Here is a 27410-nt window from a genome sequence, read left to right on the forward strand (position 1 = left end):
AGCATTAAAGCTCTGTAGAATCCAATTAAAACCTCTGACTCTTACTGTTCAAATTACTTATTTAGCAGTGGCCTCCAAGTCAAGCTCAAAAAGATCTTTGATTGTATGAGACAAGTTACTACTATACTATTAGCATGAAAATCTTTTAAAAATATGTTTTAAAATATTTTATATCATGGCTGATTGGTTTTTGAATTAGGTAAACAAGACTTTAGGGAAATGATGAATTTCATTTATAATTATTCAAGCTCAAACTTTCTCTGTTAAGCAACAAAGTCATGAAAATTCTGATACAACTGTACTTGCCAAAGAAATCCTAAAATACCTAAGAAGAAAGTATCTTGTTCCTAAATACCTCCAAATAGCTTTTGTACTTTAAAGAGTTTCTTTCAGGCATCAACTAATTTTCAAAAACTTGGCTTTCCTTTTTGGAATAGAACTACAGAATCCGTACTATAAACAGAAGTGCTATTGTCAAAGAATCGATCCAATAATAAAAAGAGCTAAGGCCACTTGTCTTATAGAAAATTACTGCCAAATGCTGCCAGACCCTGCTTTCTTCCTTCTGGGCCAGTAGCCAGATACTAATCATTTTTAGACCCTTTCCAATTTTTAGTACACAGTTTAGTACACAATGCCACAACTGAACTAGACAGTATTTTAATGAATGTTCTCCATAATTCATCTAATGTTTTGGCACACACACACATGATTTACAATATCTTTGGAAGTACATATAAGAAACTGGTAACAGTAGTTGCCTCTAGGGCAACTGTTTGGGTCTTTGAATTTTGTCAGTTTTTTTAATAACTATTTAAGAAATTAATTTATCTATTAAAAGAAAAAACTACAATAATAAAACATTAGTTCCAGTTAAAACATTTTACCTTATTACATAATGCATATGGTATTCTTTTAAAACTCTTTTCTTTTAATATGTAACTTTTAAAAAAATTTTTGCAATGCTCTTCAGTTATAATCAAAGAAATACAAATTAAAGTCAGATCATTTTTGCTTATTAAATTAGAAAAGGGTCCTTTTTAAAATTTTTTAATTAATTTTTTTGATTGTGCCGCACTGCATGCAGGATCTTAGTTCGACCAGGGATCAAACCCGTGCCCACTGCAGTGGAAGCGTGGAGGCTTAACCACTGGATAACCAGGGAATTCCCTAGAAAAGGTTTTTAAAACTAATACTGATATTGGCATGTAAAGTGGCATAACCTTTCTAGAAAGTAATGTGGCAATACCTAACTTTTTTAAGATCTTACCTTTTGACTCAACATTTTTATTCCTATCCTAAGAAAATAATCAAGTATGGAGAAATATTTATGCACAAAGATTTTCTTCAAGTGTTACCTGCAGAGGAAAAAAATATTCAGTAATTGGGAATGGTTAAATCATTACACATCCGTTCAACAGAATATTATGCTGCTATTAAAAATTCGGTTTTGAAACAATTTTGACAAAGTACGAAAATCTTTATGATATAAATTCATGGTGGGAGAATAAACAGTATACAAATGAATAAATATATTCATGGAAGGAGGAAGAATGTGTACCATAATGTTAGCAATGCTTATATTTGAGCTGAGGCATTAGATCTTTGTCTTTAGTATTTCTCCACGTATTTAAAATGAGTTCCTAGAACTTATAAAATAAGGGGGGAAAACAAGCTACACACACATTCCTAAGTTTATAATATTGGAAAACTGATGTGATATTTAAACAGCTGAAATAAATTAAAGCCTTCTAATCAATAACATTTACAAAAGCTGGTGACAAACTAACTCAAATTATTATGTATCATTAAGATCATCCCTACTGGGGCTTCCCTGGTGGCGCAGTGGTTGGGAGTCTGCCTGCCAGTGCAGGGGACACGGGTTCGAGCCCTGGTCTGGGAGGATCCCACATGCCGCGGAGCAACTGGGCCAACTAAGCCCGTGAGCTACAATTACTGAGCCTGCGCGTCTGGAGCCTGTGCTCCGCAACAGGAGAGGCCGCGATAGTGAGAGGCCCGCGCACCGCGATGGGGAGTGGCCCCCCGCTTGCCGCAGCTGGAGAGAGCCCTCGCACAGAAACGAAGACCCAACACAGCCATAAATAAATAAATAAATAAAATTAAAAAAAAAAAAGATCATTCCTACTGTATAATAAGCACTACCAGCTAGCTTATTTTTTAATCAATACAATAAAAAAGAAGACTTTGAACTATCATATGGTACAACATGGACAAAAATTAAATCCCATCAAACAGGGTTAAAAATGTAACTATGGGGGCTTCTCTGGTGGCACAGTGGTTGAGAATCTGCCTGCCAATGCAGGTGACGCGGGTTCGAGCCCTGGTCTGGGAAGATCCCACATGCCGCGGAGCAACTAGGCCCGTGGGCCACAACTACTAAGCCTGCGTGTCTGGAGCTTGTGCTCCGCAACAAGAGAGGCCGCGACAGTGAGAGGCCCGCGCACCGCGATGAACAGTGGCCCCGCTCGCCGCAACTAGAGAAAAAAGCCCTCACACGGAAACGAAGACCCAACACAGCCAAAAATAAAAAATTTTTTTTAAATGTAATTATGAGTTAAATTGTAATAATACTTATTATATAATAAGCAATAATATCCCTGGAAGAAAAAAAAGATTAAACTAACACATAACATCTAAATTAATAAACATAACCAAACTTTTCCTTTAAATGAACTGAATCTGCCACTGGGAAAAACAATAATTATTAATGAATGGGTAAACTATCATTGCTCAGACATTAATCGGTACAGTTTCAAATGTAGATGGAGTTTACCCCTAAAGATTATTTCCACCACTACTGCCCCCTCGAAAATCACAAATCTCACAAGGTCACTATTCTGCTTAGCACCCTTCAGTGGGTTACCACTGCCTTAAATCCAAATTCCTTACATTAGTTGTAAGATCCTCCCTGATATGGTTCTTGCTTTCACTCCCCACTCCTTCCTTCTCACTTGCTTCCTATGCTCTGGCCCAGTGGTTTGCAAAGTGTGATCCTTGAACCAGCGACATCTCTACCACCTATGAACACGTTAGAACTCCAAACTCATGAGCCCCACTCCTACCGGGAGATTCATATTCACATTACAGCTTGAAAACCACTGCTCTAGCCCTCCTGAATTGCCTGCAGATTCCCAAATCTGCCCTGCTCTCTCTCTGCAAAGACAGCTCCCCACCTACAGTGCTTTTACCCCATTCCCTACCGGGCATCTCATCCACCTTGTTTCCTACTCATCTTTCAAGTCTTAGCTTAGAAATCACTTCAAAAGGGAACTGAAAACTTTTCCAGAATTAGAAAAATATTTCTCATGATTTCTTCTATCATTGTAGGGGTTCTCATTTGCATTCTTCACCAACTAAAGCCATTTCTAAAATTTCTTAAGACCATCAAAGAAAGCCTTTGCTTGACATATCCCAAAACATAACTTATGCATTGGTATAAATGATTTCAAACTGTACAGAATAGTAAAAAATATATATAATGTACAGTAGAACCAAACTGTCAAAAAGAAATGACTTTTTTAAGTTGGGAAAATATAGAAAAATAGCCAACCAGTTCTGAAATTCACACCTTAATTAATTTGAATTTCCTCTTTTCTGGACATATTTCTCCCATCTTCTGGAGAAGGGGCACCAACTAATAAAGAACATGATTTTAAAAAAAGAGGCTAATCAAGAGGAAAGAGAAATGTGTATAGCCTGGATAAAGTTAAGTGCTACATGTTTTAAGTCAGATATAAGAACAAAAGCACGGACCAGAAGCTGTTCTCCAATATTTTTAATAAGTTTGAGATAATCTCACAGTACATGATTAGTTAATAATTTATCTTCAATCATTTAATGATCATCTATCATGTGCTAAGGACCACATGGAATTAAGAATTATGTATATGTATCTATATATCTATATCTATATGAAGATGAGGTTAACTTCTAGTTTTTTAGCCAAGAAATGAATCTTTATGCCCACGAAAAGACAGGTACAAAATTGTTCTTAGGGCTTCCCTGGTGGCGCAGTGGTTGAGAGTCTGCCTGCCAGTGCAGGGCACACGGGTTCGAGCCCTGGTCTGGGAAGATCCCACATGCCGCGGAGCAACTAAGCACGTGAGCCACAGCTACTGAGCCTGCGCATCTGGAGCCTGTGCTCCACAACAAGAGAGGCCGCGATAGTGAGAGGCCCACGCACCGCGATGAAGAGTGGCCCCCGCTTGCCGCAACTAGAGAAAGCCCTAGCACAGAAACGAGGACCCAACACAGCCATAAATAAATAAATAAGTTAAATAAATAAACCCAAAGTTTAAAAAAAAAAAAAAAAAAAGTAAGCTGCAAAATTGTTCTTAGCAGCTTTGTTCCTAAGAGCTAAAACCTGGAAATGGCCCAAATATCTATAAATAGTACAATAAAAAATATATACTCACACAATGGAATACTATACAGCAATAAAAAAGAATGAACTTCTGCTAACTTAAAAATTGATTTGATTCCATTTATTGGGTTGGCCAAAAAGTGCCTTCAGTTTTTAAGTAAAACTAAAAGACACATTTTACATTTTCACCAAGAACTTTATAGAACAACCTATTCATCCTTTTGTTCCACTACCTTCTGCCATTTTTCAGGCAACTTCATAATTCCATCTTCCCAAAACTTTCCAGCTTTTTGAGCAAAGAACTGTTCCAGGTGGCTTTTACAGTCTTCCAGGGAATTGAAATTTTTTCCATTAAGAGAATTTTGTAAAGACTGAAATAAATGGAAATCCGAAGGTGCAATGTCTGGTGAATACAGCGGATAAATCAGAACTTCCCAGCCAAGCTGTAACAGTTTTTGCCTGGTCATCAAAGCAACATGCAGTCTTGTATTATGCTGATGGAAGATTATGCCTTTTCTGTTGACTAATTCTGGACGCTTTTCATCGAGTGCTGCTTTCAGTTGGTCTAACTGGGAGCAGTACTTGTTGGAATTAATCGTTTGGTTTTCCGGAAGGAGCTCATAATAGAGGACTCCCTTCCAATCCCACCAAATATACAACATCACCTTCTCTGGATGAAAACCGGCCTTTGGTGTCGTTGGTGGTGGTTCATTTCGCTTGTCCCACTATCTCTTCCATTCCACATTATTGTACAGTATCCACTTTTCATTGCCCATCACAATTTGTTTTAAAAACAGAACGTTTTCATTAAGTAGAGAACCGTATGTGGAAATACAGTCAAGAAGGTTTTCTTTGCTTAACTTATGTGGATCCCAAACATCAAAGCGATGAACATAACCAAGCTGGTGCAGTGATTTTCAATACTTGATTTGGATATTTTGAGTACGTTGGCTATCTCCCGCGTGGGATAACGTTGACTGTTCTCAATTAATGTCTCAATTTGATCGCTATCAACTTCAACTGGTCTACCTGATCGTGGAGCATCGTCCAGTGAGAAATCTCCAGCACAAAACTTCACAAACCACTTCTGACATGTTCGATCAGTCACAGCACCTTCTCCATACACTGCACAAATCTTTTTTTTGTGTTTCAGTTGTGTTTTTACCTTTCTTGAAATAATAAAGCATAATAGGCCAAAAATGTTGGCTTTTTTTTCTTCCATCTTCAGTATTAAAATGGTTACACAAAAATTCACCAATCTTGATGTCTTTATTTAAAGGCATGCTGATATACAGCTGTCACATAAAATCTAACAAAATTGTTTCAAATGAAGTTAAAGACAGCTAAGTGCTACTAGAGCCATCTTATGGAAAAAACTGAACGAAACTTTTGGCCAACCCAATATATGAAGTTTAAGAAAAAGCAAAACTAATCTACTGTGATGGCGGTCAGAATAGTGGTTACCTTTGGGAAGTACTGACTAGCAGAGAGTAAGGAAGGATGCTGAGGTCCTAGAAGTGTTCTATATCTTGGTGTGGTTGGTGATCACATGCTTACATATGTAGAAATTCATTGAGCTGTTTATGATTTCTGTACTGTATACAATTTAAGTCCTAGAAACAAAATTTTTTTTAAATAGAAGAGAAAGTTCCTCGTCCTCCATGCCAGCCAGCAAGGAAGGAAGGAAGGAGAGAGGTTAGATCAAACAATCTTCAAGTTTCTGTTTTAAAGTTCGATTGTCTTATTCATTTAACAAAAATGTGAGTACCTACTTTGTAAAAGGTAAAATGTGAGCACATACTTTGTATCCCCTGGGTGCTGGGGATACAGCACTGAATAAAATGGGTAAAAATCCCTGCTCTCATGGATCTTACATTATAGTAGGGTTAGAAAGATAATAAAAGCAGTGTGTTGGACTGCAGAAAAGCACAAAAAAAGAAACAAAGCAGGGAAGAGGGATAGGAAGAGTATGTATAGGAGGGATGCTGTAATTTTAAACAAGGTATCAGTAAAGGCCTTTCAGAAAGGGGTGATACTTTAATTCAGAACTGAAAGAAGGACGGGAGGGAGACATACAGATATCTGGAAGAACATGTTCCAGGCCTTCTAAAACAGCAAGGAGGCCACTGCGGCTAAAGGGAAGTGAACAAGGGTTAGATTAAAAAAAAAATACACACACACACACACACACACACACACACACACACGGCCAGATATTCTTTTCCCCAGTCTTTCCTTCCAATTCCTCATTTAAAGACTAACTTAAATCAAACCTTTTCTACATAGAAACTTCTGCAGCCACTAGCCCAGTCCACATTTACCTTTATCTTCTGAGCTCCTGGAGCTGCATCACTCATAGCATCTTTATATACTGCCTTGCAATTAAATACTTACTGCCTCCCACTCCCAATAAACTGAGCCTCTTCAGGGCAGTGACTAGATTTTATGCTTTTTTGTATCCCTGTTAGTTAGTCCATGGTTGGCATGTAAATGGTTACTGGTCAGGCTGCTGCTAATAACTTTAGCAGGCAGAAGATTAGTAAACTGTGAATAGATTTTTAAAAAGAAAAAAGAGGAAGGAAAGAAACCAAGACTAGGGAGCTACGTGAGTGAAGAGGCACTGAGGCGTCTCCATGTGTCATGATCCAGAGTCTGGATTTTCTCTGAGCCATGTCCTTAAGACTCTGAGATCCTCAACATCACTTTTCTAAAAGCCACTCTAGGCTTTTTTCCTGGGGGGAACATCAGGCACCTGGTTTCCTTTCAAATAATGGTTTTACAACACCAATGGTCATAACTAGCTTAATAACAACAACAAATCTTAACCAACTACAAAGCTGTATGATCTTGAGCAAGTCATGTAACTATTCTTGTGTATGTCAGTTCCCTCATATGCTAAATGTAGGAGTTGGATTAAGTGGTCTCTAAAGTCCAATCAATCTCAAATCCTCTACTTTAGTTTTTTCTGAAAAAGCTGAATGGATAAACCTCACAACCTACTTCTTCAATTTATAAAATGAATAAAATATCTATTAATAATTTTAAATACACTGAATAAGAACTCATATTCAGAAAGCAGTGTAGTATTTTGAAAAAGCATAGACTCTGGAGTAAGACAGACCTGGATCTACATAGCCTGCTTCTTAGTAGATAAAAAACCCTGAGAAAGTTACTATATTTGCAGGATTTGTTTCGAGAATTAAAGGTAATGTATGTAAAGCAACTATTAAGCCAAGATAAAATCCCATACACACTGGCAACAATCATTTCCCATACAGAAAGCAGCCAAGGTAAAATATCTACCAAATCACTGATGTCTAAGATCTGAAATACTCAAACTAGTTCATAACTCTGCTAACAACTTTAGATACAGGGATTAGTGGTTGCCTCAAAATTCTGCATGACTTTTCTGCAAGTTTAACAGAGTAACCCCTAACTCCTACAGTGCTCATAGTCTCTTTTCTTAAACATGAGGATAAGAACTACAGAGCTAATGTCAGTTTGTGGTCATAGGGGCAAGAGAATAAGATAATTTAGAAAGCCCAGCGTTTTAGAAAAATAGGACAAGACTGAGATTTGGGCTTAACTGAGACATTATGAAGGTATTAATCTTGGCACTGAGAGTTCAAATCTGTAATGAGAGCCAATTGTATAAGCAATAGATATTCAATAAGTAATAAGACAAATATACATCAGCTTTTGAGTCCAGGAAGAGAGAGACATACATAATTACAGCATACTAACGAACATAAGAGAATGAATGAACAAGATACAGAGAGTGAATAACCTAGTGGGGCTGGAAGAGCGAGGACCAGAGCACACAGAAGATTCAAAAAGCAGATAGCGCTTAAGTTGTATTTTGAAAAATCACTAGACTCTGTCAGTAAGACAGGAGAAGGAAAGGCATTCTAAGCAGCAGGGAGAATATATAAGAAGGCTCTGAGTCAGGAAAAAGTATGGCTCTTTCAGTAAACTGATGTTACTAGTACAGTTGGAGCTTGAGACGTATGGTGGGAGAAATGCAGGAGATGAGCCCGATGATGAAGGGCCTTGTAACCATAGAACTAAATACTGTAGGTAAGGGAGAAGTATGGGTTTTAAGAAAAAAGCACTGAACATATTTGCATTTTAGAAAAATCACATTGGCAGCAGTGTAAAGGATAGATTAAAGGGGGTCAACCACTAGAGACCTCATTCTACACACAGAGTTAAATAAGGACATTACATTATCATATAGATACTCTATTACAGAACCAGGGATCAGAAGCAAAAATAATAATGCTTTAACAGATAAAGCTAAATTGCCAAAAGGAAATCATTTACCTTCATGAATGTATATTCTTGAATTAAATATTTCCTATATATCTTAAAATAGAAGAGGCTCTACAATTAGGTATGATATATAAAAATTACATGGAACTAGTTGTACCCTGAGAACTAGCTACTCTTATGGCATCTATCCCTTTTTGTACATATAATACTGTAGATCTGCAACATAAAAACCTATGTAATAAAAACCTTGGAATTGGAGTTTATATTGATTACTGACAGGGACTTCTCTTTCTTTAATTTTATATATACGGAAACTGAGGCCCTGAGAGACTAAGGAATCATCCAAGGTCAGATGGTTAGCAGCACAGTTAAGACTGGAATTCATGTCTTATGATTTCCTTTCTAGAAACTGGCTTAGTACGTCACATTTATAATTTCAGAATTTTGAATGATAATCCAAAAGACACTGGTATTGTCATTTTCAGCAGTGTAATAATGAACTATAAAACTATTTTTGTTTCATATGCCTCACAAGAAAAACAACTATTAGGTGTCCATATGTCTGACAAAAAGAAATCCCATCCTGAAATCTGTGCCACAATAAAAACACCTCCTGCCCCGCCACAAAAACACAACCTATTCTTCTCTAGGGAGTCTAAAAACTTCCTTTTTCAAACTCGGGAAACAAATTTGAAATAAGAAAGGCCTAAGATTAATTTATCTTTGTATAATTAAAGATCCAACATCTTTACCATGTTCTAAGATTTAACTTGGGCCTCAGTCTTTTACTTATTCTGTTGTGCTCCTCTCCCCACCCCATTCCTATAATTTTGCATACTTGAAATACATTTTTCCTTCACTAGTACACACAGTAGAAGTGGCAACACTGACAAAATGCCTTATAAATACAGTACATTTCACAAATTTGCATAGTGACCAAAATTTTAATTTTTAGACTTCTCTAATTTACCCTTAAGTAATGTCTGCTCACCGAAATAAATTCAAATAGTATAAAAGCATATATTAATAATTAATAACTCTCTTCCATGCCTTTGCAACTCTCTCCTGAAGAATCCCCCGAACACTTAAAAGTCTGATATTTATCCTTACAGACTTTTTTTATGCTTATATTACAGAAGGTGCTAATCCTCAGAGTCAAAATATATTTAACACTCAAACTTTACTGATCATAATTTAATCTTTATTAATTCAGAAGGTAGATCGTTATCTTGCCTGGTTTCTGGTTAACATGACAGACATCAATTACATTATCATTCAGAGGTTATTTTTTTTTAAGTGAGCAAAACCCCAACTATCCTGTTTATTTCTTCCTTATCAGCATCTCAATTATTTTATGTATTTATTTTATTTACTTGTTGTCTTTCTCTCTCTCTTGATATAGGTTTCATGAGAGCTGGAATCATTGTGCCTCCATGCTGTGACACTTAGCAGACAATCAAATATTTTTTGACTGATCAGTATGTTTACTTAGAAATTATGAAAGCTGCTTTTTAAAAAGTTACTGACATCTGCTTAATTTTTCATTGGCTTTCAAAAATAATAAGGAAAAAAGATCTGCTTAGAGTTTTTTTGGCTGTGGTTCCAATCAAATGTCTGCTCAACTGATCAGTTTTGATAGTCAAAACTATCTTATAAAAGTCAATCAGGCATTTTGGTTTGATCAGGAATTTATAACCAAAACAAAAACCAAAAAAACTTAAGCTTTTCAGAGAGTTATGCATTGCTATGCAAAATTCCCTTGTTTTTTAAAATGATTACAAAAGTCAAGTATTAAGTAGATTATCACTAATGTTTCTGGTTCTAAGATCAAAAGAAATGTCATTAAAAAAAAAAAAACCGTCACTAAGAAAAAGAATGAGGCAGGCAAAGTTCTCTGCTTCGGCACACTCAAATTTGTCTGTTTATCCCAAATTACAGATTACTGTGAGTACAGGTTCCACTGCCTGCCACATCAGACTTCATTTACAGGCCTCTGTGATAAAGGAGCTATCTAACCAGGAGAACTGTCAAGCAAAGGAACAGACTTTCTGACTTAAACATAAAAAAACAAAAACAAAAAAACCCCCACATACACATATACACAGGTCATTTTATTTGAATTCCACCTACGTCTGGGCTAGTTACCAACGACTCTGCATAGGAGTCAAGACTAACTGTACCTTTACAATAAAACTGTTAAGCAGGATTCTCTAAAAGAGCTGTTAGCCATGCTTACAGGTCTCAAATGAAGCTTCTGCAGAGCTCTAGCTTTGGAACTTCGAATTCCAATGCGTTATTTGGAAGCTGAACTTGAAGTTACCTCTCTCCACAAATGCTTTTCAAAGGGCAGAGAGAAGCCAGAACACACTTCCCAGCACTGCTTGACTGCCTAACACTCGGGCAAGACTTCAGGACAGACCTAATAATGCAGGATCAGCAAAGCAGACCACCTAGGAAAGGAAGCCAAAACCTCACAGCCTTCCCTATCCTCAGCGGCTTCCACGCTGACGCGGAGGACACTCGCCTCCTTAAGAATCTACAGTCTACATGCCCACTTAAGGTGCTGCCTGCCACTCTCCCGCGCCCAGCGCAGGGAGACCAGCACGCCTCCACAGGGATCCCGGGACAGAGAGAAGAAAACTGCAGAACAAACCCACTATTTCTCCAACTAGGCAACAACACGGATCAATCCTTCAACTGAGCATTGAGTAAATCTCATCTAGAAAGACATTTGTTCCAGGATGCTGACCAGCCACAGACTGTGTACTAGGCTGGCTCGGGATGTCACCAGAGTCCCCTTCCCGCCCCGAGCCGACCCAGCGCCTGCAGAGCCGCGCCCTCCCTTCGAGATCTCCCGGGGACCCGCTAACTCGCCCAGTCGCCCCCGAAAAGACTGGAGGCCGTGCCAAGTTACCGCCCCCCTCTGGGCAAAGCAGAAACCCCAATAAAGACGCTGGTCTCCGCTGTAAACCCTTCCGCCCCCAGCAGCCCACCAAGGCGGTCCCGGCCCCTGCAGGACGCAGATACATCGCCCTCTCGCCCGCAGACCCCGATAAACAGACGGAACCCCAATACACTGCTTCTTTATCCCAGGAAGGCGAAACGAGACGCCCACTCTCGCTCAAAGGACCCCCAAGACCCCATGGATCTGCCCCTTCAGAGACCTAGGACCTTGCTAAACTGAATCCTCTGCCCCCAAAGAGCCTGAGACCGCGATAAAAGGACCCCTTGTCCCGGAACCGCGCTATACCACCTCAAGGAACCGAAGGATCCTGATAAGTCTCCTTCGACCCCGAAGACCCGGGACCCAATACGCTACCAGCCATCACCACCCCCCCCAAGCCGGAAAAAACCCCGGACCCCCATTAAACCTCCTCCTCACCCCGAGGAGCCCTGGCACCCGCTACACCGCCCTTGGGCGCCCGCACCCGGATCCCACCCCACCGCCTCCTCGACCCCCGCACTCACGAACCCCTCCAAGCCTCGCGCCCACCAGGCAGCGCCGCGCTGCCCGCGGAGCCGCCCCCGTCGGGAGCCCGCCTGCCCCGGCTGCTCCGTGTCCCCGCTCCCCGACCGCTCCTCAGCGAAGACGAGCTCCGGGCTTCCTCACCTGGGTAGCGTCTGAGGGCAAGAGGACCGGGGAGCCCTCAGGAAGAGAAGGAGGCGGCAGAGAAGGGGCTGCCCAGGCCTGCGTCTGCCGCAGCTCCAACCCCTCCGCGAGGAAGCGCTTCTGTGAGGAGAGCCCTCCCGCTCCGCGCGCAGCCGGGAGACGGAGCCTCAGCCGTGCCCACCGCTCTTCCCGCGAGATCCCAGCCACAGCGAGGGGCGGGGCCACGGCGAGGGGCGGCTGCAGAGGATCGAGTGACAACCGCGAGAGCCTGTCTGCGGCAGGGCAGGAGGCGGGACTTGGAGCCTAATATTACCAATCGTAAAATAGGAAAGGTGATTCGCCTACCGCTTCTCTTTTCCGTCGCCCCTCATCAATAAACTAGGCAAAAGGAGCAGTGACGTTAAGTAGTCAGGGGCAGAGGGAAGGTATCTTGGATGGAGAGTTTTGGCTTGTGTCTGGTTCTGGTCAGCCTCCGTAGATATACCTGGTTAGGGAAGAAGGTGGTTTTCACACCGCCGTGGACTGGGGCGCTGTTACCCTCGGTTACCGCGTGGCCTGAAGTGCTCAAGAGGTTCGCCTCTTCCTGGTTGAAGGCGCACCCTCCTCGGGTTACCCAGGTCTAAACCTGTTTTACCCCCATCGGGGCCTCTCCTCCCTCTCCACCTCAAACAGGGCGCCATTGTTGAGATGCCAGTGTTTTCCCAACCCCTACTAGGGACGTCTGGTCTGACAAAGGACACCCTTCTGACTCGTGTTTATTTCTACTGAAAGCCTTCTAGAAGAGTAAAAAGTAAATCTCAGTCACCATTATAACAAATTCCGAAATTAAATGAAAAGTTGTATCTCTGTGGACCCCAGTGTCTGGCACACGCAGGGCACTGAATAAATGTAAAAGGAATGACTGAAGAATGTGATATTTAAATGCAGTCCTCTCTCAGTATCCTGGGGTGGTTCCAGGACCCCTGCAGATACTAAAATAGTGGATGCTCAATTCCCTTATGTAAAATGGCTGTAGTATTTGCATATAACCTACCTCCCATATCCTTTAAGTCATCTCTGGATTATTTATAATACCTAATACAATGTAAATACTATGTAAATAGTTGCTGGTGCAACTTTTTAGAACTTTCTGGAATTTTTTTTCCTGAATACCATGATTGGTTGAATCCACAGATATGGTGGCCAACTATGTATGAAATCTGAACCCACTCCAGAAAATTCGGGCTTTCCTAGCCTTTCCTGTACAATGACAGCCAACTTTTTTCACCCTTAAGCCCAGTCTCTTCATTATTATGCCTACCCTATAGCCTTCATTCGTTCCTTGTCCCACAGCAAGAAGTGTCCTTTCTCCTCATCAAGGTTAATCCCTGCACCTGTGCACTGGATCACAGCCATTCCCAGATTTTGATGAATCAACTATCGTTTCCTTGTTATCAATTTTCCCCTCTAATCTAGCTCTTTTCTCCCACAAACACAGTCTCCTCCATGCTTTGAACAGAACAAAACAACTAACCTCCTCCACTCTTTCAAACTACTCTACCTCCTTTCTTCTCAGAATCAGTGCTTAAGAGACATGAAACTGTATTTGCTGTCTTTACTTTCTCATCTCTTATTTTCCCCACTGCAATGCTGCTTACACCCACACAACGGGCTGATCTCTCAGTGATCACAAAAGACCTCTTTCCTCTTTCTATTTTGGGGGATCTTTCCCAATGACCATATTGCAGCCTTTTGACAATGCCAGCCATCTCCTCCTTTGGTACCTGCCTAACTGCTTTCTCCAGATTCTCTAGCTACTCTTCTGATTTTTTTTTTTTTTTAATCCTCTTTCCTCATTCGAAAACTGTTGCATATTGGCATCTCCTTATCTTATAGCCATGCCTTGTGCGTAATAAGAAAAATGGTTTCCACACATGGTTCCACACTTTGAGTGTCAATAAGTTGCTCAGACAAAGCTGTTAGAAGAATCCAGAGGGAGGAGACATGATTATGAGGCTGGGTCTTAAAACAGTAGTTGGCCCATACAAATGCAGAGCAGAAACAGAGGCTTTTCAGAGAAAAAAAATAGAGTGAACCTGAGCACAGAGGAAAGGATGTAGGCCGAGCCTGGCTATGGATTCACCAGATTGGTCTACAGAGGATTCCTGCAGAAGAGCAGTAAAAGGTAAGTTTAGAGAAGAACCCATAGTAAAAGGCCTTAAAAACCAGGCCAAGTTGATTCAACTTGATTCTGTATCAAACGGGAAGCCAGAGCCAACCCTAGCATTTGTAGGGCCCACAAAAGGCTACACATGGAGTTCCACATATCAAATGTCTAAATATTATGTAAAAGTTATAAAACAAGCTAACAAACTGTGAAGTTAAATAATATATCCTTTCGCTTTGACAAATTTTCCTAACAACTTGGAAGGCCAGGTTCGAACTTAGGGTTCTGGGACTTTTCAGAGTTCCCTGCTTGGAACAGAGAGAGCTGGCCCACACACAGAGCAGTCTTCCGCCCTTTTCTTCCCACAGCCAGTTCACCCCCCACTCTATGGGTACCCCAGCCCACATGTCCAAGCTCCATTCCCACTTTTCCCTCTACAAAACTATAATTTCTTAGCCACTCCACAAGTCCAGGAATTTATATTTCAGGCTCTAGGGGGGAAGCCCACAAAGGCCCTGGAAGTGGGCTCATGGTCACTGGGGTAAAGAATTTTGGCTTTCAATACCTGGAGCAAGGTCTGAAGGGGTGAAGTCAGCTTCAGGTGGGCATATTCCTTTGGTTTGATGGATTCCCGTCCCACGTAGGAGTGCAGCTGGAAAAGGGCCAGAGCAGAGCCCCTTAAAGGTAAGCCCTTCTCACCTGCATCTAAGGTGGTAGCAGGTAGCAGCAGAGCCCCTGAATGTCTTTAGTAGGGTAATGACATATATAGTAGATCTATAGCTTGAAATATAAATCTGTGTATTTTCTGTTTCCCACCTCCTCTCCTCTTGCACTGGTATCTTAATGGCAGGAATGTACTGGAAAGAAAACTCTATTCTTGACTCCACTCTCTCCTTATGTGGCAACTCCTCTCCAATGCCCGGTTTCACAAATTATACTATTCTATGACTCCCTTATTAATCAGTGTATTAGAAACCTGGGTGTCTCTAAATGTGAGAAAACAGAAAAGCTATGAAGCACTCTTAGCCTGGACTGGAGGTTGGAACACTCACATTTGACTTCTAAATTAAAATGCTTTGGAAATAGAAGCTCCTGAAGAGGCCCAATGTGAAGAGTACACAGGCAGGAAGAGTACCAAAAAGGCAGTAAGCCACGACAGACGGGGGCACCCCTCTCACCATCTGTCTTTATGGCACGACGCTTCACTCTGTGGCCTGACAGTCATGCTCTGTCCTCGCAACCTCTCCATCTGGTACCAAGTACACCCTTCAGCACATTGTATGTTAAGAGCTGCCAAGGAGCCAGAACTACCATGGTTTCTGTTTTCAGGATCCAAGCCTAGAATTCTGCCCGTGGATCCTGTACATCTCTCAGTGGTGCTGCAGATGATTTCAGCAGGAGGCTCTGACGCTTCCTTAATCCCAGGACCGACATCTACACATAGCCACACTCTCACTCAGCATCTGTGGCTGGTCTTCGCCAACCAGCAGCAGAACAGAACCAGCTAACTTCTTATTCAGGTCTTACCATCTGCTGCCTGTGTCTAACCTGTTAGTCCAGGTAAGTACAATCCAACGCTTCTATCCCTGTTCCTTTCTAGCCCTTCCATCCTTACTGGTGTCCCCCTCTCTGAGCATGTGCTGGGGAAAGCTTCCTCCTGGCCGCTGCATATTCATGAGGGGCATAGAAAACAGTATCGTTGGAGAATCTGCAAGAAGAAATCTGGCTCTCTCAGACCCAACCTCCACTCCACCCTTTTCAAGTTTTGGAGGAGCACCTATTTGGTTAGGTTAGAAGGCTGAAATTCTGCATGAATTACCCCAAGATTGAGGGAACAGTATTCATCTGTCCATTTGCTGACCACATGCTAAACCTCTGAGTTTCGTTTATTTTGAAGATACCCAGTTACAAAAGGGGGAAATCAAGAGGGTTGTAGTGGTTTATATATATGTCCACAAAACTTTTGATACATCTCCCTTCAAGAGGTGGAGCTTAATTCTCTTCCCCTTGAGTATGGGATTGACCTAGTGAGTGATTCACTTCTAGCAAAGAGAATATGGCAGAAGTGACAGTGTATGACTTCTAAGACTAGGTCATAAGAGGTATTGCAGCTTCCTCCTTAGTTTCTCTCTTTGATCACTTACTCTGGACAAAGCCAGCTGCCATGCCTTAAGGACGTTCAAGCAGAGGCCCACATGGCAAGAAACTTAGGCCTCCAGCTAACAGCTGTGTGAGTGAGCCATCTTGGAAACCTCAGTCCAGCTCCAGTTAAGCCTTCAGATGCCTACAGCCCCAGGCCAACACCTTGACATAACTTCATGAGCCGGGACCACCCAGCTAAGCCTCTCCCAAATTCCACACAGAAACTGTGTGAGATAATACCTGTCTGGTTTTTTTTTTTCTTTTATTGAAGTATAGTTGATATACAATGTTGTGTTAGTTTAAGGTTACTCGTCTATTGTTTTAAGCCATTTCCTTTTGGCATCACTTGTTATGCAGCAATAGATAGCTAATACAAAAGTGTTGAGAGTAGTTTAGTCTACTCCTACTCCTGGGCAGATATCTAAAAACTCACATCAGGCACTAACATTACCTAAAGAGCAAGGAACAACAGATTTGTAGCTATAATGGCTACATCTAAAATTCAAGCGATGCTGCACCGAAAGAATGTAGAAGAAATCATTTCTTGGTGGGAACAAAGATTCCAAGGCCTTCAGACTATTAAGAGCATCAGAGCAAATTGGAGATTGCAACAATCGTGGAGCCATTTGGAGGCAGTTAATAGTAGGTCTTGAGCAGTAGGAAACTTTTCACCCTCAAAAGCTTAGAGTGCTTCACAAACATACTACTGTCATCCAAGTTTATGGGAAAGTATATATTTCCATGAAAAGAAAGGTGGAAAAAACCTCAAACATCCTCTTATCCATCCATATTAACCAAGAATAAAAAGTTGAAGATTCCATCTATAGGAATTCTGTCAAAATGAAATTGACATCCTGACACCATTAGTGCCCATGTGAGAGCAGAGTATGTTTGACAGCAAGAATATTGAAATTCTTTCTTGCATATAAAACTATATTTCTGAAGTCTTAACATTGTGAATTAGGATTCAGTGGGAGAGCAATTTCCCTATTAAGTAAAAAATGAGGAAAAGACATAAAAAGGAGACCAGTTAACTGAGTTACATACATTGCCTGTCTAAATTCATCTTACATCTGTAAGAACCATCTAGATGGGCCATATATACAAAGAGTCAAATACTTTACAAGTTAACCAGAAAATAACTTAGAACTAAGAAGATATACTTGAGGTTCATTTGCAGGTCCATGATTCAAACGACCACAACACAGATGTGGGATCTTTCATTTCCTGCAGCAGTGAGGGCAAAAATTAAGTCTTTGAACAACAAGGCCCTAGAAAGACTCTGAATTCTATACCTTTCTCTCGATCCCTCACCATCAAATTTTTTTAATCAGCAAATACTTATTGAATAGCTACTAAGTGCAAGGCATTGTGATAATGCAGAGTATAAGCCACTGTTTCTGTCATTAAAAAAAAAAAATCATATGAACGAGATGAGAATCTAAAACATGCTGTGCCTTGCATGTAGTACTCAATTGCTAGCAGGTAAGTTGATGAAAAAGCATCCTGGGCAGTTACTCTTGGCTACCTAGGCAACAGCAAGAACACCACCCCTTCCGTTTTTCTAACAGAGCCCTGCTTTTGTTCTCAGCTCCAGGAATGAACCTCGTTTGAGCTAATCCAATCTCAGCTCTTCCGTTCCCCTTTGCCAGATACTCGCTTTCCCTGCCTCCTCACCAGGTGATCCAAGTTTCCTGAATGGTCTCTAGGGAAGCTTTCCTTTTTGTAGGAAAGTCCTCTCTCCACCTGCTCCCTTCTTCTTTCTGCTTGGAATACTGGTGTTTGAGGCTGTGGTTACGGTCTAGTGACTATGGGGAAATAAGGCCATGATGTTAAGTGATAAATAAATAGTGTAGACAAAAAAGAGCAACAGGAATTCAGAGCCAGGAGAGCCCAATTACATCTGGAGTGGTAGAATGGATATATGTTGTTTTTGCCTGCCTGGTGTCCATCCAGTTCCCCTTCTGGTAAAAGAATCTAAATTTTCCTTTGGGGAGCCACCCAACTCCCACTGTCCATTAAAGCAGTTTTGAGAGGTTTACTCCACCCATAGTTTCCAGGAGTGGACATATGACCCACACCTGGTTAATCAGAGCACCATAGCAATGGGCTCAGGATGGGCATGTGACCCATCCTTCTCTATGACTTTTGCTGGAAATTTAAAGAAAGAGAAGTTCACTTTTCCTGAGGTTGCTAAGCAGGCAGGATTTTAGCCTTGAGTGTATGGAGCTACTGCGTGAAACATATTGTCACCCACTCCCTGGTAAAACTAACTCAGAATGAAATCAGCAGATCAAAAGAATCAGAAGAATCAGAAGGGAGAGAAGGATTACTGATGATATTTTACCTAAAGTCGTATTTAAACTCTATCTCTGAACTTATCAATTACATGAACCAATAAATTCTGTTTTTTACCTAAACCAATTTGAGATTGGCCTCATCATTTACAGCTGAAAGGTTCTAACACAGGTGGCTAGGGACTGTTTTACAGAGAACATGGGATATAAGCTGTACTCTTAGGTCGGATAGAAGTTTGGTAACAGAAGAGAAGGTGGCACTTCTGGGGGGAGTAAATAATGTAAACAAAAGCTTACAGTCAGTGGATAAAAATATCTGGTGGAACAAACAATTTACCTTAGAGAGTAAGTAAATACAGAAATTTAGGTCAGAATCAGATTAAAGATGGACTTGAAGGTCAGGTGAAGTCTGAGTTTATTCAGTAGCCAACTCTTTTAAGCAGAAGAGTCACCTGGTCAAATCAGTGTTTGGGAAATGTTAATCCAGTAGGATCTCACAGGGTGGACTGAAATGGGGAAAGCTCAAGTGTGAGACAATGAGGGCAGAATCCAAGTACAGAGTCTGCCCAAGACAAGAGGACCTAAACAGTAGGTAACCACTCAGCAAGGCAGAGCTAATCACTTTTTCTGTTTTGTTTTTTTGGGTTTTTTTTGGCTGTGTTGGGTCTTAGTTGTGGCACGCGGGCTCTTCATTGTGGTGCCAGGCTTCTCTCTAGTTGTGGCGTGCGGGTTTTCTCTCTCTAGTTGAGGCCCACGAGCTCAGTAGTTGTGGTGCAAGGGCCTAGTTGCCCTGCGACATGTGGAATCTTTGTTCCCGACCAGGGATCCAACCTGCGTCCCTTGCATTGGAAGGTGGATTCTTTACCACTGGACCAACAGGGAAGTCCCTAACCAGTTTTTAAATTACCAAATAGTAAGCAAACTCTTGATGAAGTTTTGACTTAGAGACACAGTACTTAAGATTAATAAGTACTTACAATTAGTACCTGTACAGTACTTATGATTGGTCGTGGGTACGTTCTACAGATATTTACTATGAGCCCAGCACTCTGCCAGATGCTTCGTACATAATAATAAACACGACAGCTGTGAAGTCATGTTGATGAGGTATACATCCATGAAACAAATAACTGAACACAACCATGATAAGTGCTCTGAAAATTACTGGGTACTATGAGATCATGTATCAGGGAACCTAATCCCAGCCTCACTATGAGTCAAGGAAGGCCCCCCCCCCCAGAAGAAGAAACATTTAAAATGAGACCTGGGGACTTCCCTGGTGGTGCAGTGGTTAAGAATCTGCCTGCCAATGCCGGGGACATGGGTTCAATCCCTGGTCTGGGAAGATCCCACATGACGCGGAGCAACTAAGCCTGTGCACCACAACTACTGAGCCTGCACTCTAGAGCCTGTGAGCCACAACTACTGAGCCCGCATGCCACAACTACTGAAGCCTGCACGCCTACAGCCCGTGCTCCGCAACAAGAGAAGCCACTGCAATGAGAAGGCCACGCACCACAACGAAGAGTAGCCCCCGCTCACTGCAAATAGAGAAAGCCCGCATGCAGCAACAAAGACCCAACACAGCCAAAAATAATAAATAAATAAATAAATTTATTTTTTAAAAAAATGAGACCTGAAGCAGGAATAGGAGTTATTATGGTGAAAGGGGTTGATGAGCAGTACACTCCAAGCAGAAGCATGCTAATATTAGATGGTATTTCTAACAAAGATCTGACAAAATTCCAATGTGGCTTTCCTCCAATGGTGCAGAAAGAGTCTAAAGAGTTAAGTAGGAGGCTGGATTAGGCAAGGTCTTATGTGCTAGGAAAAGGATTTGGAGCTTTATCCTAAGAGCAATGTTAGCATGTTTTTCTGAGATTGGTCAATTCCATTCTCTGATGTGATCACAAAAAGGAGCCAATGAAGGCACCAACCTCGTGCATATTCTAAGTGGGTGGTCACCAGTTGGTGGGACCTAAGGTTTTGGAGAAGTTCCTCTACTTTGAAACTATCTCTCCTGCTTGCAAACTGATGTCTAAAATTTATTGAACATGGAATATTTGATACAACAAATGGAAAATCAAATGTCAAATGCTGATTTCTCCAGCAAGAGGAGCACTAAGGTGCAAACGACTGATAGCTCAACTGCCCTGAGAACAGGTTTTGAGGTCACAGAGAGGTGGAGGAAAGGAGGAAATCTGATACAGAAAGCAGTCACAGAGAGGGGAAAGGGATACACGAAAGAAACACTGGAGGCACCAGAGAGAATACCTAGCACGTAGTACGTGCTCAACAAATACTTGTAGGCAGAAATGGAGGAAAGGAAGAAAGAAATCTCATAGTTTTATCAAGACTTGGCATCTATTTTGGGCAAGCAAATTGGCTCTTTTCTCCCTGATCCCACACATGTCATGTATTAGGAAGACCAGGGGCAAGGAAAGGAGAGGAGAGAGCACAAATACATCCTCCGGAAGTCCTCGGGGTACATGGAGCATGAGTTGTGATTCAGTTGGTTCCTGGGACCACAAGGTAAGACAATGGGTTTGTCTTCCAATGAGGAAGACATCCAAATTTTCCCCAGGAAGGTGAGGAGCCTGGGAAATGGGCAGGGATGGAGCCCTGTGAGAATAGTGGGCAGAAAACCATGGCAGACATTGCATTTCTGTGCCTGCAAGGTTGAGACCCAGCATCTGGCCTGTGGGACGCTACATCTCTGAGGCCTTGCTCTCAAAAACCACTGCCCTTCTTCTGACATTTCTTTAGTAGCACCTGGAACAAACTGTTCGTTAGCAACCCCCAGAGGTTTTGTTTAAACAGACATATTGAATCATTATTACTGACCAAGAGTCATCCACACCTATGGGCTTTAGTTGGGACAGAAAAATCTAAGAAAAACTGCTTTTGAGTAGTTAAGGATGGTTTCTCTTTTTCTTTCCACGCAATACAAAATATACACATTCCATTTTCCTTGCGCACGTTTCAATTAAATATGTATTTTCGCCGTATAAGCCTCTGCTGTCAGAATTAAAATACTTCTGGAATAGCTCAGTAAACTCACCGTGTTACTTGGTAACTTGACCTTTCACTGCTTTTAAATTAACCAATGGGGAAACAGTAAGTTGCCTTAATTAAAGCATTATCTTCATTAAAGATTATTAGATAAATAGGAAAAGGGATCCCTGAAAACCAGCATGTGCTCTGTGGTTATAACAACCCCAGCATTTTGAAAGTAGCATGATTGAAGGGTCTGGAATTGAGTTCGGTGATTGGGTATCTCTGTAAAATATGAACCATGTTAACAATGATTCCTTCTCCCTAGTGTGTTCTAAAGATTGTTTCCATGGCAATCTACATTGTTTTGTCTAAATTATTCTTCATGCCATTTTTTTCTCTCCATCTAGGTATTTGTAAAGCACCTATCACTTGAGTATCTCTTCTCTGAACAAGTCCCCAGGAGGGAAAAGAGAATATTTCTTGGAAGAAATGAAAGGCTGACACTTGTCTAGAAGAGCCCAATTTGTGAGATTATGTAGGGCCTGAGGTTCTCTGTAGACCGCCCCACCGCCTCCCACTGGGATCCACCTTCTACTCAGGTGATGGGAAGGCAAAAGCCCTGGTCTACATATCTGTCACTGCTGAGATGTCTTCTCAGGAGTCCAGTCCTTTCTAGGCTTTGAACAGAATGATAAACTGGGGGTGGGGTGGGAACGATGGGCTCTTAGAAGACAGATGCGTCTACTGTGTAGCAGAGACAATGCTACTTGTACACCAAACAATTCTATTTTCTCCCAGCACATAGGAAGATTTCATTTTCTAGATACGGCCAAGCACTAGTTCTAGCAGAAGCAATGAACTCATCATTGCTGCCTCATCAGAGCAGAAGCAATGAATACTACTTCTTGGCCGGGCCCTAAAATGTCCTGAGATATCCTTTGCTATCTCTCCTCCCTCATCTACTGGCTGGCTGGATACGGAGGAACCAGTGAAGGATTCCAAGGTCCTAGAAGATGGAGGGACCACTGGATGGAAGGAGAGGGTCCTGAATCACTGTGTGGTAGACTGTCATACACTTGAACTGATGTGAGTGAGGAATAACCCTGTTATGTGTTAAGCTACTGACATTTGGGGTTGTCACAGCAGCTGGCCTAATGGATGAGATATGGCAGGTTTCTGGGCAGAACCAGCAACAGATGGCAGCAGAAACTCTGTGTAGGGAAACAAAGTGCAGTGACCAGAGGTGAAATGGACAGGAAAATGGTCAGAGTCCAGATCATGGTCTTCAAGGTGGTATTAGCAGCCATAGCTTGACATTAGCTGAGCATGACAAGAGAGAGTCTTGGGATCCAAGGACTGGGGCTCCCACTGGACTTCAGCCCTTGAGGGCACAGTTTGCACAGTAAGGGTAAGACAGGGCCTACATTTCAAAGGAATGAAGTGAAGCATTTAGGAAGGAATCAGGCAGGGCAGGGGTTTGAGCAAAAGGATAAGACACAGACCTGGTGACTGGGATTGCAGCACAATGCAGAGGGTTGGACACGGGAGAACAAGATAAGAACTTCTTCCCAGGCCCAGGGACATGTCAGAGGAACAAAAGTGGCAGCTACAGCATGGCTGACTCAATGTCAGTCTCCTGGGTTAATAATACTCAGGGAGCGATCTGGTCGAGTTGTACTTATAGGAGCGTACAAAGTGGCCTTGGCAACAACAGAGGACAGCAGAGCATGGAGAAAAACCCATCACACAGTGGGCAATCAGGAAATCAGAGCTCAGGAAGTGAGACAAGAGTCAGGAGACCATCTATGGAGTCAGGAGCTGAGAGATGGTGACAATAAGAGGTTAAAAGAGTAATCCAAGAAAAAGCAGCAAGAATGGAGCTTAATGATCAGTCAATTGCCTTCTAATGCCAGGTCAAGTAGACTTCAAGGATGGCAACAGGTGGGCTATGAGAAGGGGCACTGATGAGCCAGGAAGTCAGGCTGTACCTGACACCAATCAACAAGGAAAGGAAACCAGTCATCGCAAGGAAGCATCCTCATTCCTCCCTTGCAGCACTGTGAACGAACTGTGTCAATGCACTGGTAAGGTCTGGCTTTCCCCAAACATCACTATAACCCACATGTTCTCACACAAAGAATCAGCACTCATCTCATTCAGCTGGTAGGAGGTGGAATTATCACTCTAACTGCAGGCACTGGACAATCACCTGTTAGACACTCATACAAGAGTTTTGTTAGGCAATGAGCTATGAGACTGTTAACATTTACATTCTGCCCCATGCCTAGGAGTTTGGCTTGCTGTATGTGAAGGATACAGGTTCTGCAGGTTGATCGTTATGAGTTGGACTGTATTTTATTGGGAGACGTGGTTAGCTTCTCTTGGGATAATTAAGCTCTCATCCAGAGAACAGGGGAGCTCAAAATGACCAGGAATGGTACAGGCACATTGAGTTGGACCAATGGCTAGTTGAACACAGGATTCTGACTCTGGTGAAGAGTGGTAGATGTTTCCCCACAAGACACTCACTGTGGGCTGAGAGTTCATTGGTCACAGGAAGGATCTCCACAACATTCTTTCAAACAAGAGGGACACAGCCTTTTATTTTATAAGCTGAAATCAAATTTCTAATAATCATAAAACTCTCCAAGAAAGAACTCACTTCTTATAGGCTATGAATAATCTCATTTACACTATGGTGTAAATGACTGATATCAGACACTTTCCAGAGTAGATTTTAATTGTGGAGAGGCAGAGAACAGGGTCAAAGAAGTGGGAGCAAAGTGGGACTATAAGGAAGGGGAAGCTCACAGACAGGGTATAGCTAGGGATGCTACTGGTACTCCTTTACAAGGTGACCTCAACTTACTGCTCCAGTCTCCTCCCCTGCTTGTCTACTCACCTTTCACACCTATCCTCCAACACTGACAGGTGTCTGCCTTTCTCAAGACACATCGTAACCTTTCTTCTCTGCCTCCCATGTGTATTCCCCATGCTTGGGACTTCTTCCACCACGCAGTCTCTTCCTGGACAGCTCTTACTCTCCAAGTCCAGGTTAAATGTTATCTCCCCTGAGAAGCCAGCCAATCTCTCAGGCAGTGCCTGTTGCTGCTTCCTCTGTGTTCTATCAGCACTTTGGTCCTTTAGCACTAGTTATGTTAGATATCTTCTCCTCTGGGCTGTGAAGCCCTCAATGGCAGGGACTGTTGTTAACTTGTTTCTGGATCCTGTGTCCAACACAGGACCAGGCATTGCCACTTCCCAATCAATGGTTACTTGATCGGTAAAAAGTTTTCTACTTCACAACTTCTCCCAAAGTCCAACTCTTTCCTCAGCCTCTACCCTGTGTCCTAAGCTCTCCCTTGGTCTCTCAGCTCTCATTTTTCTCATTGGTGAATTGGAAGTAAATATACTTAGGTGTTGTGAGAATGGATGAAGAGAGAAGTAGACTCCAAGTAGGAACAATCAAAGCATCAAAGCAACCTAAAAGAATTGTTTATATGGCCTTGACTCTGGAAAGGATTTAAAACAAAATGCTGATTCTTTTCAAAAAAAAAACAACCAAACAACCCTTTTCTAAGTACCGATTATGGTCCTGATGCTGGACTGGAAAACAGCCTTTTACCTCAATTTTAATGGAATTTATATACATTTTCCATTCCAATTTTCTTTTTTTTTTTTGAGGTGTAATTGATGACAACATTATATTAGTCTCAGGTGTACAACAAAATGAGTCAATATTTCTATATGTTGCAGAATGATCACCACAATAACACTTCAATTTTCTCAGAAGAGACAAGACCAAAATGTTCCATCCACTAAAATATATTGTTCTCCTTGGCTGGTCATGCACCATCATGATGAGGATTCATGTTTGAATCAGTCTATTCACTAAATTAATGACCTGTTAATTCAGAAAGATAAAACCCAGATCCAAAAGCATCATGGGAAAGTAGAAGGAGCTCAAATCTGAAGGACTTGGTTCTAGTTCCAGCTCTGCCCTTAGTAGAAGGGTACCGATTCTTTGTCTATCTCTTCACCTCTCAAATGAAAAGGGCTTGACAGACTATATTCTCTAATCATGGCCACAACACTAGCTCTCATTCCACAATCTCTTCTTACAGTGTGATAATGATTCTTGTCCCATCTTGTTCTTTCCCTTGATCATGGGACTGCTTCAACCAATAGAATATAGCAGAAGCAGCACTGTGTGACTTCTGAGTCTGAATTATAAAAAAGCAATGCAGTTCTGCCTTGCTTGTGGAACAGCAGCTCTTTGAACTCAGCTGCCATTATATGAGGAAGCACAAACTAGACCATGTGACAAGACCACAGAGAAAGGCCATATATAGGTGTCCCAGTCAACAGACAGACCTGTGAGTGGAGACACATCCAGGGGAGTCTAGCCCTTGGCCATTCAGTCATCTCCAGCCTTTGAGTCTTCCCAGCTGAGGTCCTGGACCTCATGGAACTGAGAAAGCATTTCCTGCTGTGCCTGTCTGAAATTCTGACCCAAAGAATCCCTGAACATAATAAAATGGTTGTCTTATGCCATCCAATTTTGGGGTGGCTTGTTATACAGCAATAGGAACTGGAAGAGATGGTAATGTCTCTCCTGACTACCTTACAACGTTGCGAAGATCAAGTGAGATTAGTATGTAAGACCATGCTCTGCACAGTTAAAAATAGCCTACAATAAAATTCAATAAGTGGGACTTTCCTGGTGGCTCAGTGGTTAAGAACCTGCCTGCGGATGCAGGGGGCATGGGTTCGATCCCTGGTCTGGGAAGATCCCACATGCCGTGGAGCAACTAAGCCCGTGGGCCACAACTACTGAGCCTGTGCTCTAGAGCCCGCGAGCTACAACTACTGAGCCCGCGTGCCACAACTACTGAAGCCCATGCGCCTAGATCCCATGCTCCGCAACAAGGGAAGCCACCGCAATGAGAAGCCCACGCACCACAAGGAAGAGTAGCCCCCGCTCAACTAGAGAAAGCCCGCGCGCAGCAAAGAAGACACAACGCGGCCAAAAATAAATAAAATTTAAAAATAAAATAAAATAAAATTCAATAACCTGATGTGAAGCAGCTGTGCCTGGCCTCACTAACCTCCCCATCTCCCTGCCCTTGTAGGTTCAGAAACACCACTATGGAACGATAAGACCTTGAGGAACCCAGTTTGAAAACCACCCTTCTCATCCAACCCATTCATTCTATGGATGAGAAAACAGGTCTAGAGTGACTCGTCCAAAGTCACACACTGGCTATGTGCTTGCTCCAATTTGTCACGCCGCCTCCAAAAAGAAAACTATTTCAGGTAGGACCATCCGTGTCTGAGAGCCAGAAAGTTGCAAGCAGGGACAAGCAAGATCATTGCGTGATATTTCTTTACAAGTCTCCAACAGACACTTTGAGCTGTTGCCCAAACATGCCAAAGACAAGCCTACTTTATTCCCCTTATCCCTTCCCTGCTCCTCTCCCACTCAGTCCTGGTAGCATAGATCATTCCGTTGGGTAAAACAGAAAGACCAAGCTGCATGTTCCACGCAGAGCTCTGCAGGCT

The 27410-nt window shown here is 42.1% G+C and overlaps 1 protein-coding gene across 1 annotated transcript in view; it reads right to left on the reverse strand.

The window, feature by feature from the left end:
* GLCE (glucuronic acid epimerase) overlaps window positions 1-12473 on the reverse strand; it is a 124361-nt gene extending 111888 nt beyond the window's left edge. The window contains exon 1 of the mRNA XM_036842880.1: window positions 12267-12473. The gene's annotated coding sequence lies outside the window, so the exon portion shown is untranslated. The remainder of the gene's footprint in view (window positions 1-12266) is intronic.
* Window positions 12474-27410: the final 14937 nt, after the last annotated feature.

The sequence above is a fragment of the Balaenoptera musculus genome, chromosome 2 (assembly GCF_009873245.2).
Source record: "Balaenoptera musculus isolate JJ_BM4_2016_0621 chromosome 2, mBalMus1.pri.v3, whole genome shotgun sequence".
NCBI classification, from domain to species: domain Eukaryota; kingdom Metazoa; phylum Chordata; class Mammalia; order Artiodactyla; family Balaenopteridae; genus Balaenoptera; species Balaenoptera musculus.